The 13,622-nt window shown below is 33.4% G+C and overlaps 1 protein-coding gene across 4 annotated transcripts in view; it reads left to right on the top strand.

The window, feature by feature from the left end:
• The window catches only part of LOC106101361 (adhesive plaque matrix protein), a 40,610-nt gene that overhangs the window by 12,175 nt on the left and 14,813 nt on the right, over positions 1 to 13,622 (top strand). The window contains exons 1-2 of one of the 4 annotated variants that reach the window (XM_013280548.1): positions 5,807 to 5,925; positions 7,202 to 7,456. The exons of 1 other annotated variant lie outside the window; for it this stretch is intronic. The gene's annotated coding sequence lies outside the window, so the exon portion shown is untranslated. Of the gene's footprint in view, positions 1 to 5,806; positions 5,926 to 7,201; positions 7,457 to 10,675; positions 10,789 to 13,622 lie in introns of those variants that run through there. 2 more of the 4 variants (XM_013280550.1, XM_013280551.1) reach the window with 2 other exon arrangements.

The following is a 13,622-nucleotide window of genomic DNA, read 5'->3' as shown; positions in this document are numbered from 1 at the left end:
TCTTGATGATAGACACATTTATTTGGATAAGGATTCATACCGAACTCGAGTAATAGCGTTGAAAGTTGGGTGTAGATTTCGAGCGAAATTTTAATGAAAAAAGTGGTTATTGTGCGACAACCTTAATAGACAGATATATGCTATCGCGGACTTTTATTTATCAAATTTAATGGGCTACAATTCTTCCATACATCATTTTTATGTAAGTCTTATAGTTTAGGCTACGTAAGCAAAGAAAGCAAAAATGACCCGAAATTTCGTCGCGCGATTTTGAGCTAAACTATTTAACTACGTCGTAGTCTTAGACTCCAAAAATTAAACAAAAAAATGGGACCCACCTGCAAGCATTACCTTTCGGATAAAAATAGAATTATCCAAATCGGTCCACTAGCGGCGGAGTTATTCCGTAACACACATAAAAAAAAAATATATCGTCGAATTGAATACCTCCTTCTTTTGGGAAGTCGGTCAAAAAGTATCGCCTCTGTTAGTCACGGATAAATTAACTTTCTAACAATGAAAGAATTTTTAAAATCTATTCAGTGATTTTTAAATTATTTCAATACATACAAAATCCAAAAATATAAACCTTTCCTCGTTACAATATTAGTATAGATTATAGTAAAACGTATTGAAAGAGAACCTGTGGGTTTTTTTTATAATATAAGGTGGCAAACGAGCAAGCGGCCACCTAAAACCACCGAAATGGAAAGCGACCGCTGCCCATAGACATCCGCAATTGCAGATGCGTTGCCTACCCTTCATTGACGGAAGAGGAGAGGCACATAAAGAGGAAATTTTCCCTTTCTATACGTCTCCTCCACCGTCAAATCCACTTTTCCTTCCCATCCTTTCCTCTCAAGAAAAGGGTGGAAAGGGAAAGGGATTAAATTAGGCCTCCGGCACCACACTCATCAGACGAAACGCGGAATTGCTTCCACTTCACGCCTGTTTTCTGTGTGGTCGTGGTATTCCACCGGGCGAGCCGGCCCATTCGTGCGAAGATGTTAAAGCGGGCTCTACCACTGTTAAAACTGGTTTGTGGCAGGTTTTTTTTAGTTTTTATTTACTTAATATAGCATGAACATAATAATATGAACATTGGTTATATTATAGTGCAAAGAATTACATTTTGCAATTGCAATAGGAGTTAAGTAACGCAATATTAGTAGTAATAATTTATCAAAGCCTTTTGTGTAATAAGTCACGGGTTTAGGAAAAGTAGGCTCGGTGCGACCGGTTTTTAGGTTGATAAAGTGAATGTTGTAATTATATGAACTAGGGCATTCTGTTACAAATGCAATACTTTACCCTAAAACCGCAAATTTCATAATGTCTAAGTATTAGTAGTAATGCAGGGAAGTATGAAATATTACCCATACAAGTTACCTACTGGCTGATTTTTTTTTTTTATAATATAAGATGGCAAACGAGCAAGCGGCCACCTGAATCCGCCAAAATGGCGAAGCGACCGCTGCCGATAGACATCCGCATTTGCAGATGCGTTGCGTACCCTTATCCGACGGAGGAGGAGACGCACATAAAGAGGATATTTCCTCTTCCTATGCATCTCCTCCATCGTCAAATCCACTACCCCTTACCTTCCTCTCATAAGAAAAGGGTGGTAAAGAGAAAGGGACTTAAATTAGGTCTCCGGCACCACACTCATCAGACGAAACACGGAATTGCTTCCTTTTCACGCCTGTCTTCTGTGTGGTCGTGGTATTACACCGGGCATGCCGGCCCATTCGTGCTAAGATGTTAAAGCGGGCACTACCACTGTTAATTACCCGCGACTTAGCGTCAGAGCTTAAAAAACTTATGTAGTCTATGTTCTTCTGGACTGTGTTCTAAATCTGTGCCTTATATTTAGATGTATGTAGTAAAAAACATCCATCCATCCAATCTTTCAGATCTATCTTCTATATTTTCTTCTATACATATAAAAAAATTGGAGTGTCTGTTATATCAAAAGAAAGATACCAGCATTCGGAAAGATGATTTGCGTTGCTGATAACGAAAATTGCATTTAACTATTTTTGTATGTCTGTCTGTCTGTCCGCAAGCCGCGTTTGTTCCGGGTAACCTCCGAAACGGCTGGACTGATTTCGACCAGACTTTCACTGAAGGGTAGCTGACATAGACGGACATATTACTACTCAATTTTAATATGCCGTGGACGAAGTCGCTGGCTACAGCTAGTTTATAATATTGTTATTAAGTATAGGAATATTTTATGATTTAATGACCTAATAATTCAGTGTATTCCATACAAATGAGTTGCATTAATTATTTTATAGTTACAATGAACAAATTTGTTATACAACTTTAACTATTGCTTTTTAAACTAATAAAAAATAGGAAGAAATTAAATTTGTGTACCCAGGCCTGACCTATTAACATACATTGCTCGCGATGTATGCATGTGTCGTGACACAAATTAACTGTTTCCTATTCGAGCGCTCGATGTATGCATAACCGATTTCCTTCCTCGGCCTATTTCCTTGACAATTATAACCAACTTCCATCTATTTTTTTCACTCAGTATTGTTTTTGATAATTATGTTTAGTCACGAATTATATGCCAACTTTCTGATAATAATAAAATTGGATAAATTACGTATCGTAAATACTAAATTCTTAATAGCCTTGGTTATTTACATTTCAAAGCTAATTTTAAAACAAAAATCGAAACGATGAACATGTCTTTAAAAGATGTGATATGTCTATTATTTCAAAGTGTGATATCGAGGGCCTGTCCCACCTCTGATCACAGTCAGATAAAGGAGCAAAATCCGATATTTTTATCACATATTTTACACGTTCGATTGTTATCAGACAATTGACAATTTGGTGGGACAGGCCTTAAATAAGCGATAATTTTAAAATCAAACAAATGAAATTTTTATGTCGTTACATTGTTGTAAAGCCTATTAGAAGCGATTATATCTTATCTTCATTTTGAAATTCTCAGAAAATTCATCGGGGATTTTACGCATGAATAGTTTTCCATATTCGCCTGTTGAATAAATGCACAGATAATAAATACTTCACATTATAAAGAGGAAAGATTTGTATTTTTGTACGTAATGAAATAATTTAAAAAGTGCTGGACTGATTTCAATAATTCTTTCACCGTTAGTAAGCTATGTTATTGTTGCGTAACATAGGCTATATTTTTAAATTTCACGTCGGCGTAGTCGCGAGCAACAGTAGCTGCAAATGCAAATGTATAGACATTATCAACGGTCGCTTTGCTAATTTGGTGAATTCCGGTGGTCGGTGCATCAAGTGTCCTAAACCGAATAGTACTATCGTTCGCGAAAATCGAAAAGTAAGAAATAACTTTCTATTCCCATTATCTACGTTGAATTGGCGACACGGAACTAATTGACATTTATTTAATCAATTAAGTAATAGCGTTTTAAATTAACTATTTAAGTAATATTTCAAACTATCATATCTTTGTTTCAGGCATTTTGTTAATGTGTTTGCTAGTGTATAAATGCAAAAGTATGTATAGATGTTTGTTTTTAAGTATCTTCAAAAAGGCTTAACAAATATCCATAATATTTAGTACAGATGTAGATGTCTAGAAGAATACATAGATTTACTATTTTTTAATTCCATGCAGACGAAACCACAGGAACAAACTAGTCTTTTATAATATTGCACTGTTGCTACGTAATGTATAAATTAATAACAGTTTATTTCAACATGAGTGTGGTGCAACAAACATAATATAAACATATTTTGTTGATATTTCCGTCTGTTTGAGATATTTCTAGTTGTCTCTATTGTTATTCGTGTTTGTTGTTCGTTTAATGTTTTTACAAACTGTCCGTGTCATCCATCTCTATTTGTATCTTTACTATAATTTATTGTATACGAGCTGTTGCCCGCGACTTCGTCCGCGTGGTATTAGAAAACATACGAACTGTATAAATTACAAAAAGCTACGTATCCCTAGGGAACCGGACATTTCTCGGGGATGAAGCTTATCCCATGTGTACTCCAGACTTTGTTTTATATCTGTGCCAAATTTCAATAATATATGTTGAACCGTTGCAGAATGATCGAGTAAACATTAAAAAACTAAATTAATGAATCCCACGGGAACCGTAACTATTCCCGGGATAAAAAACAGCCTATGTGTTCTTCCAGACTATGTTCTAAACCTGTGCCAAATTTCATGGAGATCTGTTCAGCCGTTTAGGCTACAAACGCTAACAAACATCCATCCATCCATCCCTCTAAACTTTCGCATTTATAATATTAGGAAGATGGTAACTTGCAGTTATCATTTCTCGGTTAAGAACACTTTTGACTATCGCAGAACTTAATCTCGCTTTGATTACAAGCTTATATGGAGGTGCGTACACTACTCGACTTTTAGTTGTGCAACTAAAGAGTTGAAGTCTGCAAAACAATCGACAATCGCACAAAAGTTGTGCACACGATCTTACAAGATAATTTACAATATATGATGTGTAGGTAATAGTTTCACTACCTCATAATTTTTCTTAAAATTATACGTTTCAACAACTCAACAGTTGTGTAGTTTGTGAAGCTTGTTGATGATTATGTTTTGGAACATTTTTAATTGATTTATATTAAAACTAGCTGTTCCCTTACGGCTTCATCCGCATGAAGTTATGAAAATTTTATTTTATTATTTACATTCGTGAAATCATCAATAGCAAATGTCAAAATGACATGACATTACAAACCTTGGCAATCTTGCTTCCTTGATGTTGGCAGCAACTCATGGTCTCTTTCCCACATTATGGTTTTTATCCAAAATATATACTCCCTAAGTTTAATGGCGTGAAAATATATAGCCTAAAGCGTGACGTATGCTGTAATTGCTGACATCTTAGGCAACAAAGAAGTGTGTGTTTACGCTTTATTATAATAGTATAGATGAGTTAGTTAACACTTTCACTGCCAATACGAATTGTAGACATAATTGCTTGCACGAAAAGTATTGTAAAGTTGGTTAATAAGCTATTTAAGTAATCATAAAATAACCATTACTTAACTATACAATACATTTGTAGTAAACTACTGTGTCTGTTTTCTATTGATTAATAACAAAGGATTAGTGCAGTCTTCCTTGATAGAAGAAAGCAAGGTTGCAGTTGCATTGGAGTGGTGTGGCATGTCGGTGGGTGTCATGCATGCGCTGGCGCAATACTCGATCAACCGCCCGCGCAACACGCGACCCGCTAGGGTGACCATTCGTTACATGCTAAATAAGTATTCATTTGTAGATACGAAAAAGCGGATTAACAATGTGGAAGGACAAATAGATGGATTATCATTTTCCTTTATACAGATACTAGCTGTCCCTGTGTGGCTTCATTCGCATGAAATTAGAACTTTCCCACATGAAGGTTTTCTCCAATTTATTTAACCCCTAAGTTTAATAGCTTGAAAACATATAGTCTAAAGCATGTTTTAAGTGTTGGGCTTTTTATTAAAGAAAGAATTATTCAAAAATATGCTGTAATTGCTGACATCTTACGCCACAAAGAAGTTTGTGTTTAGGTTTTGCATATTAGTAGATACGTAAAAGGCATTTATTTATCTGTATAAAACAGCCTTAAGAAATAATAACTTAAGAGTTATTGGTAAAAACTATTTTGATAACGTATCGTTACATATATTAAGTAAACATAGTAATAGCAAACATAGTAACAAAACAAACAGTTTAAGTAAGCATATCGAAACGAAGTACCGAAGGCTATAGCAAGGCCACCCTACAACTCCCCCCAGTTCGCCCGCGCCCCCCCGCGGCATAAGCGAGGCAGCGCTAGTGCGCGCCGGCGCAGCAGTCCTAACGAAAGTGTCTTGTAGTGCTTTTTTTAGTGCCAGTGAAAATTATTTAGAACTTAGACTAGTACCAGAACTTAAGTTATATAGGTATACTAATTATTATAAAGTGGTTGTTCTTTTTTAATTTTTTTCTTAATATTTAAAATGTTTATTCTGGAATTTATTGGGATATTTTGATGTTTTTTTTTCGTTAAGAAATTTTGCAAATTGTATTTCTCTTTTTTGTCTTAGTAAACTTGAATGTAGTTTGTTTTACAATTTAAGCAGAACGACGTTAAGTTGACTTTAGCAAGCTTACATCCGCCCTGTTTTATTTACTTTACAAAGTTTTTTTATAAAATATTATATTGCATGAATATAATATTGTAATATATTAAGTTACATTTAAGTAAGAACTATTTTATTTATGAGTGAAGAGTTGCTTTCTGTATTTGATAAATAATTTAATGAATTTTCAGTAAGCTCCTTTCCTGTAATATTTCCATTTTCAACTAACTAAGCGGTTTAATAAAAATCCGCTTTGTAATGTATTTGTTACACAACTTGGACGAGAATCGAACCTTGAATGCGATTTCTATTAACTTCGTATGCAACTAGAATCAATGTAATACTTTTTATACAAATAATTAAAATAAACAGTTTAACGATATAAAAAGGAAAAGTAAGTTAAATTTTTTCAAACTATTAAATTGAAAACTGCAGTGTTACCAAAAAAATAAAACGAAATGTTTCGCAGAATCATAAAAGTCTAAAAACGTTTTTATACTTACCTTGCTTTTTATTTAAATGTTATTTAAATTCCTCGAATCCCTTTATTTTATTTATTCTGTCGACCCTCAACCCATTAGCCAGGTAGTCATTTAAAACTGTGGTTAGTCCTTTAAAGTTGAGATAAAATGGTCATATGTCGAATATGTTCTTATCAAAATAAGTTACCTTTTATAAACACTGGTAAAGTTTATATTAAAACTAGCTGTTTCCGCCTGTCTTCATTCACGGTTACAAAAACTGTGTTATTTTTTACATTACGTAAAACTTTCAATTGCAAATTTCAGAATTCAAATGCCTTAATGAAAAGGCCCTTGCAATTGGCTGTAATGACGAGTAACCATGGCAACCTAACTTCTTTGCTGCTATTGGCTTGTAGTTTTTATCCCTTTGCTCACCTTTTTATAAAAGTCTGAAAATATACAGCCTATAGTGTGTCCTAAGTGTAGGGCTTTTTATTTAAGATACGAATTATTTACAAAATATGCTGTGATTGCTGACGTCCTACATAACAAAGTGTTTGCGCTTTATTATATTAGTATAGATATAGACAGTAATGAACAGGTATTATTACAAGAAATAAAATCTCTTCCAGAGGTCAATGTACTCAGCTGGCGTAGATGCAAGTTCCTCAACAGAAACAAAAGACCGTCGGTGAAATACTTTGGACTTTTATAAAAGACTTTGTGTACTTATATTTGAAGTTCTTGCTGTACGCTGTGGCTATCTACATACTGTTCTACTATTACGACTACTATCTAGGGTAGTAGGCAGACAATGTGAAGTGATATTGTGAACTTTGTGGAGCTTATCAAGTGTTAAAGTAATTCAGTCACCACGGACCAGTCGGGTGAGTTTTTTAATTATTATTAGTGTTAAAAAATATACAGTATGTTACGTAATTGTAACTTGTTATGTTATGTACCAGACATGACATAGAACGAAGGTGACAAGAAATATGCCTATGGAATACTTTACACTAAGACATCAGACAAAATCCTATATTTTATTAAAGTGGGTAAATAATGCATGAATTTTACTAGCTTTCGCCAGCGACTACGTCCGTGTTGAATTAAAAAAAACACAAGTAAGTAGCCTATGTGTTTTTCCGTTCAGCCGTTTAGGCTACAGACTACAATAAACATCTATCCATCCAAACATTCGGATTTTTAATATTAGTAATATTAAAGAACCTTTAATAAACTCGCTCTCTCAGCTTTCTTACTATCTTACTAATATTATAAATGCGAAACTTTAGATGGATGGATGGATGTTTGTTAGAGTTTGTAGCCTAAACGGCTGAACGGATCTTCATGAAATTTGGCATAGACGTAGAGAACAGTCTGGAAGAACACATAGCCTACTAACTTTTGTTTTTTTGAACTCCACGCGGACGGAGTCGCGGGCGAAAGCTAGTTAGTAATGTTTAAGAGGTCGATATATCTCTATTTCTAGTAATCTTCATATGTATGAAACACTGTCAACATTTTTCTTATTGTGTAATAACTTTGAACGTAAATCGCTTACAAAACTGGCAACAGACTATAAATAAAATAGGCAATAAAATGTAAAAGCGCCTGTCTATTGATTGACCCGGGCGACGTAACGGCGACCTTTACTGGCCACTGCGACGCCCGTGATGGTCACCATTCAAATATAACGAATTATTTAGTAAAGATTGACACAGTAACTTTATATAGATTATAGTATCTATTTTATTTAATAACTAGCTTTTAAAAAACAAAAGTGAGTAGCCTATGTTCTTCCAGACTATCCTCTACATCTATGCCAAATTTCATCGAGATCCGTTCACCCGTTTACGCTACAAACTCTTACAAACATCCATCCATCGATCCATACAAACTTTATCATTTATAATATTAGTGAAATATTACTAATATTATAATTAACTAATCAGTAAATAACTGTCATTATTATTTCTTTCATATAAATATCTATTGATAAAGGGCGATGTATTTAGCACTTCACTAAAAATATTACCAAAAAGTTTGGGACTTTTACGTGATTGAAGTCTGTTTATTAAACGTTACTTTTAAAATAATTATTCAACTTTTTAGAACAAGCTCTCTTCTAAATAAGGAATTACACCATGAAATACGAAATTAATTTTAAAAGTAGACAATCTTATAAATGCGAATGTTTAGATGGATGTTTGTTAGAGTTTGTAGCCTAAACGGCTGAACGGATTTCGATGAAATTTGGTACAGATGTAGATGATAGTCTGAAGAAACACATAGGCTACTTAATTTTTTTTTTAAATTCCACGCGGACGGAGCCGCAGGCGAAAGCTAGTAAAACATAAATTGTTATAAAATCACAGTTTTGTCTAGTGTTATGTTATCTATGGCCATATCGAACTTTATTAGTATTTTATTTAAATTTAACTATAGTTATTCAAAACGATAGGCTTCTACGGCTGTACATTATGTGCATCGAAAGGCTTTTGATATGCAAATTTATGTGTCTTCGAACCCTCATCAATTTAATTTAACAGAGAGGGAAACTCTAAACTTATTTATCTTATTTTTATTTATCAAGCACAGTAAAATAAGCAAAATTATAATATTTAGATAGACTTTTTCAAAAAACACTTAAATAGAAATTATCTTTATAATTGAAAACATTTTAAATCTATAAATAAACAATAATTAAATAACATACCTTGAAAATACTTCAAGAGAAACAATTATCAATATTATTAAAAGAAACTCTACAGTTAAAGTTCAAATTAATATATTAGATAACTAACTGTTGCAACTTTGTCCACGCAATATTAAGATAACAAAGTAGCCTATAATATGCCCGTCTATGTCAGTTACCCTTCAGTGGAAGTCCGGTCAAAATCGGCCCAGCCGTTTCGGAGGTTACCCGGAACAAACGCGGCTTGCGGACAGACAAAAAAATTTTAAATGCGATTTTCGTTTCATAGCATCAAATACATCATCATCCCGAAATCTGGATTTTTTTTTGAAATTTCGACAGACACTCCAATTTTATTATATGTACACTAAATAACGTATACTTAATATATACACATAAGTTAAACACTCGATCTGTGTTAAATTGAAAAAAAAAACTGTAAACTACAAAAAAAACAAAAGCAAAACCATGTCAACGCCGGGACTTGTACAATTCAAAAACCTCCAATAGTTAATTCAATATTTGCGTGGTTTAACAAACTCGGAGTGTTTTGAATAATGTAGTAATTTACACGAAAAGTGAAGAGGAATATTAAAAAATAATATGATGTAGGCAGTAGATGTTTCTAGATTATTATTTTGTGTGAAATGTCAGCGAGGGCAGAATCGAAAGGCGGCTCGCGTTCTTAAGACCTTCCCGAGTATGTAGACTTAATATACTACTAGAAAGTACCTTTATTTATTTATTTTTTCAATATAACAAATTTATACTTAATAAAACACATTTAGAATAGTATATAGTAGCAATAAAATGAGATTGCTTATTTTAAAATATCAAGCAATCACGCTTTAGCCACAATCGGAATGTGTAAACGAAAAAACATTTTATACAAACGCATATTCGTGATGTTTGTAAAAATCGCTCTTTCCTCGTGTAATAGGTGCGGTTAAATGACACAAAGAAACGATACAACTTTTCCGTAATACTAAAAAGAAGGCTTATAAAAAAACTCCTTTTTCTTATAACGAAGGTTTCTAATGAATGTGAATATGGAACGGGAGTTATGTTAAAAAATATCAACATGGAATATTAAAGTAATTCGTTTATACGTGAACTCGCTGTTGTCAATTCATACTATTGATTTTGCAATAGTGTTCTGCGAACGCGCATGATTTGCGGATGTTTCGTGTATTTCACAGAACACGAAACTGAATTTATTATTTTAGCTTTAGTTAAAATTAATACAAGAACATAACTCAGAGGTATAAACTATTTTTTATTATTTACAAAATCCATACAAACGAGTTTTAAAACATTCTTCAGTTATACATTAGAATTCATAAAGAAATATGTTCGTCTTGTTTTAAACATTGTCCATTCTGAGAATTCATAAGTCTGCGAAACTATCGAGTAACTAGCCGGCCTTGGGTGACGGGTGGCAGCGACAGGCGCGCGGGGGGCGGCAAGGTTGCGTCGCACGGACAGACAAATTGTGACCCGGACATTGTCACAGCGTATAAGGTATGTAGGTACATGCTATCCTAAAACTTTAATAAAAACCATATTTGGTTAACCCGTTAATCTCTTTGTTGTAATAGTCGAAAAATAAAACATAATGTTTTCTGCTTTTAAGACATATTTTCATTGGAATATTATAAATGCGAAAGTTTAGATGGATGAGTGTTAGAGTTTGCTGCGTAAACTACTGAATATATCTCAATGAAAGTCATAAATGTAGAGGACAGTCTGGAAAAAACATGAGCTTATTTTGTTTTTTAATTCCACGTGAACGGAGTCGCGGAAAACAGCTAAATTTTTCGAGTGATTAAACTAGTAATTTCTTAGCGATATAATAACAATTACGTTTAATTAAAAATGATTACTTCGACTGCAAATGAGTGCAATATCTCTTCTTATAGTCAGCTGATTGTACCGGAAACTTGTCTCCTCTTAGTTCTGTAGCTGGCTGTTATCTAACCTCCTCGAGTTACAACACGCGCTAACAAAAGACAATCGCTAAAGCAAAAACAAAGGGTTAGGACACAGCGCACGAGAGAGCGAGCGGTAAGAATTAGTCAATCAGAAAAGGTGTTTAAAATTATTGTTTCAATATATTTGTATTAGACTATTTAAATCCATATAAAATAAAGATTCTTAGACCTAAATAATGTTATAGGAGCCAAATACATTTTTTCAATTTATCGCTTTCCGCGTTTATTGTAGTTACATTAATTCGTGATCGCTTTTACGAGTAGCATCGGATATACCAATTACGGAATACAATGGTTTTTTATGACAAGTTTCCAAGAAGTATTTTGTCCTAAATCCGTGTTTATAGCTTTTGAGTACTTTTAAATTGAAATAAAATTTAGTTGCTATTTAAATTAGAGTCGTAAAAAATTTGTGAGTTTACGTGAAACAATTTTTTTTTAATTTTATGCACGAAAATTAAAAGAAACTAAATTTAAAGAAATGATCACATTATATCTGTATTTATTTTATACATTAGTATAGGATTAGTCGTCGATCTTTTAGTGTAAAGAAAAATAGTGACCTAGATTTTTATAATTTATCGAATTCAAATATCAAGATGTGAGCTATCAGCTTCGTATTTATAAAATCAACACATTATGATAATGCACATAATGCGCTATTACATCATTTGCAACAACCTGACATTTCGGCTGAAGGTGCAGGTGACCAGATGTTACGTAATTCGCGGACAGCACTGGATAAGTAAAATCAGTTTTAACTGGAATTAATTCGTTAAAAACGACATTTTTATACATTCAAGTTCAAATGTAAACTAGTTTAATTAAATACATATAAAGCAAGTATGAAAAATATTTAAATACATCTTGTGTAGTGTTAATTTGACAAAGATTTAGTACGAAAAAATAGGATAAATCATATCCATTACAATTATTGCTTTTGTACTAAATTTGTAATATCAATACGCTTATTAATTTCCCTTTATTACTGTTGAAATCTACTATACATTTAAAAAAACAAAACGAGTCAATGCAACCAACATAGTTTTCAAATATAATAAGCTATTCTGTCCCATATTTCCATGTATAGTGTTGTCACCAGCGCGATATTTGAGCCGGGGCCGGTCAGCTGGCGCGTAGGCGCCCTGCTGACCCACTTTGCACAATTGGTTAGCGTGATGCCACCAGTGCTGTAATACTTAACAACCACTTACCTATCATAAATGTTTATTTGTGTACGGATGAACTACGCCATGTGTCAGTCGGATTGGGACATTGTGGATACAAAAGTAGAAGACAGAAGGAGGTATGGATTGGTAAAGAGGATATACTTAGAAAGGGAGTTTTAGATGACGGTTGATAGAAATGTATGGAAGTGTAATACATGTGTCGACACTACATGACAAGAGCAGATTGATGGTATACATAACGTAGAAGCTGTGTGTGTTTTAGGCTTCATTCAAATTTATTTTAAAACTACACGCAGACGAAGTCGCAGGCAACAGCTAGTAACAAGACTAAAAACTAATAAATCAATTTGAGAAAATCTTTCCATTAGAAAGATACATTATTACTGATGTTACTAGAGAATTTTATTTTAATTCCGTTCAGACGCTGTTGCGGTAAAAACTAGTATGACATTACGAAGATCCGTATATACTAAGTTGGTAAACAATGATGCATGTATACAACATTTTTCAGTAATGTTTATATTGCAACAAGTCAGTTGCAATTAAAAAAACCATAATCGTCATGTCGATGCATCATTAACATCTATAAAAAAGTACGCGTATGTTATTAAAATGTACTTAAACATAACTTACAATATTGTAACTAAAAGACTAAGTACTTAAGTATATTGTGTTTAATCTAATATCTGTATTGTATAATTAAACGCAAATGTTAGGCAGTCTAAAATATTTTGCAACCTTAATTACTGTGAAGTTCAAAGAAATCAATTTTAAAATTAGTTTTAGTATACTTAATACCTCGCCTTTGATACATCACATAGGAATATAATAAAATAACAAGTGATAGGTTTAAAATACCTTCAGAAACACACCAAGTACATAGAGCACTGCAGACGGGTATCGTCCATTCCAGTCACGTCGCAACGTGCATGTATCGTCAATCTTCAATATTTCCATTGTCTACCGCGACATTCTGCATTCCAACTGTTGATTTACAAACTCTTTGTTTACCAACATTTAAATAAAAAATACTTCTACAGCGATATCCGCAGGTAAATATAAAGAAACATTCTCCTTAGATCGGGCGCACACCGTTGACTAAACTATCACAACTGTTGTGCGATTGTCGATTGTTTTGCAGCCAATTCAACTGTTTAGTTGCACAACTAATCGA

This window comes from Papilio polytes, unplaced genomic scaffold, assembly GCF_000836215.1.
Source record: "Papilio polytes unplaced genomic scaffold, Ppol_1.0 DF823991.1, whole genome shotgun sequence".
Classification (NCBI taxonomy): Eukaryota; Metazoa; Arthropoda; class Insecta; order Lepidoptera; family Papilionidae; genus Papilio; species Papilio polytes.
The sequence above is the reverse complement of the archived record's forward strand: the minus strand, read 5'-3'. Positions and strand labels throughout refer to the sequence as shown.